The sequence below is a fragment of the Ranitomeya imitator genome, chromosome 4 (assembly GCF_032444005.1).
Source record: "Ranitomeya imitator isolate aRanImi1 chromosome 4, aRanImi1.pri, whole genome shotgun sequence".
NCBI lineage: Eukaryota > Metazoa > Chordata > Amphibia > Anura > Dendrobatidae > Ranitomeya > Ranitomeya imitator.
The window spans coordinates 164,251,889-164,258,613 of NC_091285.1; the positions used below are offsets into that span (position 1 = coordinate 164,251,889).

The 6,725-nt window shown below is 41.5% G+C and overlaps 1 protein-coding gene across 3 annotated transcripts in view; it reads right to left on the reverse strand.

The window, feature by feature from the left end:
- Positions 1 to 6,002, reverse strand: part of JAKMIP2 (janus kinase and microtubule interacting protein 2) — a 277,234-nt gene extending 271,232 nt beyond the window's left edge. For all 3 annotated transcript variants that reach the window (XM_069764082.1, XM_069764081.1, XM_069764080.1), the window contains exon 1: positions 5,842 to 6,002. The gene's annotated coding sequence lies outside the window, so the exon portion shown is untranslated. The remainder of the gene's footprint in view (positions 1 to 5,841) is intronic.
- Between the last annotated feature and the right edge of the window lie 723 nt (positions 6,003 to 6,725).

A 6,725-nucleotide genomic window follows, 5' to 3' on the forward strand; every position in this document is an offset into this window, starting at 1 on the left:
GGAGTGTTACATTTTGCAGAGGCAAATTGTGGCTGGAAGAAGTCATGGTCGTCTGTAGTGTTGAGCGATACCGTCCGATACTTGAAAGTATCGGTATCGGATAGTATCGACCGATACCCGAAAAGTATCGGATATCGCCGATACCGATACCCGATACCAATACAAGTCAATGGGACACCAAGTATCGGAAGGTATCCTGATGGTTCCCAGGGTCTGAAGGAGAGGAAACTCTCCTTCAGGCCCTGGGATCCATATTAATGTGTAAAATAAAGAATTAAAATAAAAAATATTGATATAATTACCTCTCCGGAGGCCCCTGGACATCACCGCTGGTAACCGGCAGCCTTCTTTGCTTAAAATGAGCGCGTTTAGGACCTGAGAATGACGTCGCAGCTTCTGATTGGTCGCGTGCCGCTCATGTGACCGCCACGCGACCAATCAGAAGCCGCGACGTCATTCTCAGGTCCTAAATTCCTAGAATGAGGAGTTTAGGACCTGAGAATGACATCGCGGCTTCTGATTGGTCGCGTGGCGGTCACATGAGCGGCACGCGACCAATCAGAAGTCGTGACATCATGGAAGTCCCTAAACGCGCTCATTTTAAACAAAGAAGGCTGCCGGTTACCAGCGGTGATGTCCAGGGGCCTCCGGAGAGGTGAGTATATCAATATTTTTTATTTTAATTCTTTATTTTACACATTAATATGGATCCGATACCGATTCCCGATACCACAAAAGTATCGGAACTCGGTATCGGAATTCCGATACCGCAAGTATCGGCCGATACCCGATACTTGCGGTATCGGAATGCTCAACACTAGTCATCTGTCACAGATGAAGAAAAGTAAAAATGCATTACTTTAATTGTAGACGTCACTGGAGAGTCACTGGATTTATGTCTATACTTAAGCTATACACTGCATACTATCTTCAGAGCTCCTGTGTATAATGTCGCCATTGAGTCCCTGTATTACCTGTACACTGACACTATAAACTACCTACAAAGCTCTTGTGTATAATGTCACTGGTGATCACTATATTACTTGTACACTTACACTATCTACAGAGCTCATGGGTGTCACTGTGACAACACAGCTTTCATTCTTAATTAGGCCTGACATATTTTTCTTCTGTGGGTGAAGAGGCATAGGCCATTGTTCATATGACTCTTGAATTGATTATTGCGCTGCTATACTTAGAGGACAGGGATGCTGGGTAATTGAACAACTGATGTTTGCTAATATGTTGATTACCCATTGTAGCAGGCCATGCGGTTTGTTGACCTGCAAACATTAGAGGAAAAACTATGCAAATTGATTGAATACTTGAACAATGAGAGTTGACCTCCTTACCCCTGACCTGTGGATGATGGCCTGAAGGACAGTTGTGAACTATTAAAGGGTGATCAGCCTCTGTTACAAGAATTACTCTACAGAACAACAGCCAGGACATCATGAATTCAACCGGAGGGATACAGATTTGAAACACTCTACAGGAAGTCAGCTTAAGGGACCATGGCCCCAGCTGGTGGAATACAGATCTGATCCAATGACCATCTCTTGCCATGGAGACGTTTGGAGAAGCCAGGTTGGGACCATCTGGTCTCTTGGCCCTATGGAAATGTTTGGAGAAGCTAGGCTTGAACAGTCAAGTCACCTAGCCACATACCTCAATGGACTGTCAGCCTCTTAAGCTTGTCGTTACCTCCTCTCTGTGGGTGCCTGCCAAAAGCAGGGTGCCACTGGCAGTGGTAGTCGGCTCGGGAAGCTCCAAGTTGCAGTTGCTCTAGTAGAGAAGACCTTTTTTTCCAAGATGCTAGTGCACAATAACTTACATTCTGTCAGTTCATACAGCTTAGAGCCACATCACATGTTTATGAGTACTAAAGTCTACTGCACCAACTTTTACTGCATGTATCTTTGATCATGAAAATTGGGCGCTCTTTCTTTCAGAGCAGATAGGCATGGGCCACTGTGACTAATATAAAGAAAGTGATGGTATATTGCTAGCATATGTCTGACTTACTCATAGGTGGGTGTTCAACTGCAATGAAAAGGTGGTACTGCACATTCACACATTTTCCCTGAACGCTCCTAGCCATGAATTACTACACAGTCCCATTCACACAGGGCATTGCTTAGAGCATCAAGGAAACTGGCAAATACCCTAAGTCCAATTGTTTGGGGAATTGGCTGAGGTTTGAGAGATCAGACCCCACATAATTAGAATGTTACAGCATTTTCTTGCAAAAGACTATAACATGCTTAGCTTACTCTTTAAAATCCTGTTTTTGTAAAATTACACTGACAGATACCATCAGAGCAACAGGCTGGGGTATTGGGTATTTCAACTTGATGTATCCTTGAGCTGTGCACCACCAGTAAGGTACAGTATGTTGTGCTATTCTAAGCCATGTTAAGTCATGGTATGTTGTGAATATGGATATGTGCTGTTTAAAGCCATTTTCTTGCCTACAATACACCATAAATTATGTGATACACGTTGTTGGCATAAAAGCCAATGAGCAGTTCAGTTAGTTGTGTCCAATCATCATCCACCCCTAGGGTTCTGGAGCAGGATGTGATTCAACTATAAAGGCAGGTTGGAAGACCACAGCAGACACAGAAGGGAGCTGCAGAGAAGCTCGCCTTATACTATGGGATGCTTGTTAAGAAAGACTCAGACCCCATAGGATTCCACATAGCCAGGAGCTTGTGATGCAGTGGAGGCCATCAACTTTTTAACAGAGGAGATAGAAAGCTGTACTACTGTCCAGAGACAAGTAAAAAGAGCAAGACATTGGTATAGACACATTGACGCAGAGCCAAGGCAAACCTCTCCTAATTCATTAGTAGTGAGGAGGATGCGTTGGAGTTGACCTTTCAGAGGAGCAGTGACGGTGACATTTGATGGTTTTGGACCTCCGCCTACACCATAGACCTGCTCTGACACTGAATCGAGATGGCCCTGGATTATGTAAGCAGTTGCACACTATTTCTAACCTACCAGTCTGTATTGTGGGCACCTGGTTTAAAAGACTGACCTGAGACAGTGACCCAACTAACTGTTTGTTGGGAATTGCCATGTATTGTGCCTCAACACTGATCTGTAGCCGCCAAACTCTGCCATCTATCTTATCCTTAACAAATACGGCTCGTTATAGTAGCACATGATCTGGCCAATGACTAGAATCTTGATTGGCTAATAATCTTCTGTTACAGGATTTTGAAAAGCTTTATCTACTGTCTTACTAGGCAAACTACAGCGAGACCTGTGCCTTACTAGCCATCTTCATATAAGTATCCAGGCCGAAAAAGGACATGCAGTTTAGTACAATATTTTTTACCTGCTTTTGCCTTTTTTGTCAAAGGAAGGAAATTAACCTGTAACCTCTTGTGTATAACTATACATGATAATGATTTCCTGGATGAAATGATTTGTAGTCCTGAAGCTATTATTCTGTATTTGGGATGTCTCAGGGACAGACATAGCCGAAATAAAGAACTCATGGGAAGTCAAGACTTTTAGGACGTATTCACCCAATGCATATACATTGCAATATTCCCATCTACTTTCCAATACTGTGTTAAAAATGCATAGGTAATGCAGCAATTTTCCAAAATTGTGGCAAAGAATGAAAAATGATTGTATGCTGTAAACATACCCTTGCCCAGTTTATGAAGCATAACCTCATTACCTTCATATACCCTCCAAGGATTGTATAGGGCAATGTGCACACAAAGTATTTTTTGAGGAAGTAATATGAGTTTTCTAGAGGAAACTACCTCAGGAAATCCTCCATCTTTGGGGAGTTTTTGGAGTAATAAAGCAGTTTTGAAGCGTTTTTTTAAGCTGTTTTGAAGACTTTTTCTTGAAAACGTTTTACAGCCTTTTGATTAGACAGTGTCTAATTTGGAGTGTTTTCTATCAGGAGACATTCCAAAGAAGTGGCGTCCACTTTCTTTTTTCCCACCATGCAAAGATAGACCATACAACTAGCAAAGTAGTAGGAAAAATGTATATATTTGTACAGTGTTAGCCAGTAAATAGAAAACTATTACAACTTGAGAGTCCTCATAGGTTGATACCTTTTATTAACTGTAGTTACCATTAAAAGGTATCGACCAATGAGGACTCTCAAACTGTAAAATTTTTGTAGGAAGGGTCTAAGCAATTTTTGTACAATTTTTAGGGGGCTGCAGAAACTACAACTAATGTATTTCTTTCTTTTGATTTCATTTCTTTGTAAAAAAAATTTTGAGAGCAGATCTGGACTGATTTTAAGGAGAACGTGGAGGAAACAGGATGTTTTCACTTGGGATAAAAGGCAGTCGACGTGTTTTCTCTATCTCTCACTGAAATATTATATATATTTGCCAATTATAAAAATGCTTATTGTTGGGGGTGGCAGTTCTGACAACGACGTGATATGAAATAAATTTGCAAATTGTGAATATTCAGTGAAAAACGGACGTACGGTATGTTAGACATTTGACCTACCAAAAACACACACCTTATACAGTATATTATATGTACTTCTGCCAAGGCGATCCCTGTTCAGGTCAGTCATAAAATACAAGTGATCCAATACCAAAATGTATAGGAAAACCGTGCAAATTGAAAGATATGTAGAAATCACGAGCAAATTCCCTAACAATAGGATTACAAGTATATCTGTGAATAAACCTTCATTTTGTAGACCTTCACTCTATGGATGGACAAAATGTAGAAATCCAGCATTTTTGCTTTTTGTATGCTACTGTATTAAGTGAACATGATAAAAAAATGAACATCCTGGCCAGGGATTTTGTATAATAAGGGTCACCATTTTAAGATTTATTCCCCTTGTGACTCAATAGGCCAAGGAGTAAGCATCAAGGCCTGAAAAAACTGAAGTCAACTCGATATATAGGAGGACCGTATTTGCTGAGGCTTTGTGTGCTCTCCGCGACATTCACTGCACAGTGCCAAGCCAATATTATTAGCAAAAATCAATAGGCTACAGTAAAAAAACAAGCACGTGATGCATAAACCTACAATCACAAACCATACGATGAATATTTTGACTAGTGCGGCAAATCTTGATCTACTGTGCCTATGCTGATTATCGGAATATAGCCTACATTAATACTGGGATGCCACCAAGCACCTCTGATATAGCTAGGGGCACATGCCAATTGGGAAGAGGATTGCCCAAAAATGCAAAAAGGAAATCTGATTGGAAGCTATCGGCGACACCATTCAAGGATATCACGTCCACTGATAACATGCAATTTGATGGCATCTCATGCATAAAATATCACGTGAAATGTCAGGATGTCAGATGATGGCCTACTGGGCTCTCGTCATAATAAACGATTGACATTGTAGCAAGCGATTCCATTGAACAACCTCAACAACTAACCGTACTATAGGATTTCTGTGCATAAAATTACCATATAGTCCAGCCTATACAACCATCTATGCAGTGACATTGGATCAGGTTTGTTGTATTGTCATAACAGCAGAGGAGATGAGAGAAAATAGAAAAAAATTGTGGCACATGCCAGAATTATGAATTCATTGCAACTCCCTGGGGATGTTGTGTCTTCCAGATGAAAATGAAGGTGAGGCCCAGCCCGATTTCTACAATCGCTGCCATCATTACCCTTCAAGTGACCATTGCAGTGCTAAATAATATACGACGGGGGTCATTCTTCTATGGAAATGCTCCGATTGCAGCAAGCTGTCATTTTAGCCTGGCATTCTTGATCAGTCATTCTTGTACATGGCACCTACGCCGATGACAATGACAACGCAGCCAAAAGAAAACATGGAATGAGGAGCTATATTAGGACTCACCATGTTGAGGTCTGGCAGAGAGGAAAGCTGAGCTGTCTCAGTCCTGAATCCATTTTGCTCCTGCGGCTGACAGTATAAGCCACACATCTGCAGCTGGGGATGTGATGATGCTGAGGATGGCTGGATGGATGGGTGGGCAAGCAGCCGCCCCTCCCTCCTTCTTCTAGGGAGGCAGACAGAGAATGAGCTCATGGAGCCTGGAACTGCAATCTCCCTCCCTCAGTTCCTATGGAAACTAGGCTGCCATCAAAATGGAGGATTGCTGCTGTGTAGGCGCTCAGTCTCATTCACAGCTCAAGCTGCATGTTGTGATTGTGGCTCGGAGCTATCAAATAACCGCACATGCGATAGGTATATTGTCATTGGTCACAATCATCTAGGACGGGGAAAAATACCCAAAGCGATGGTCTACAAAATAAAGAATTACTTGAATAAATGATGGTCTACAAAATAAAGAATTACTTGAATAAATGATGGTCTACAAAATATAGAATTACTTGACCTTCAGGTGAATGCTATATAACGCACAGGTGACTATTCTAAGCTCTCAATGATATGTTATCAGCAGACAGAAGGATCGAAAATGATCTGATCAACCAAAGTGGCCTCAAATGGAAAACAGTGATCCATTTGGAATATATCAATGTAACCCAGCTTTCTGCAGACCCTGCATGGCATTTAAACCTACACTCTTATGCATGGTCCCTTTTGTCGTCACGCTCTCCTACCGCATTTTCAGCGTAAATCTTTTGTATTTAATTTATAACCCAGAATGAACAGAGCTAGATGTCCTTTGCATTAGAAATAATATATTCTGACATTGCCAAGAGAGATCACTTTCAATTAATGATACAGGAAAGATATATATCTTGGTACCGTGTTAG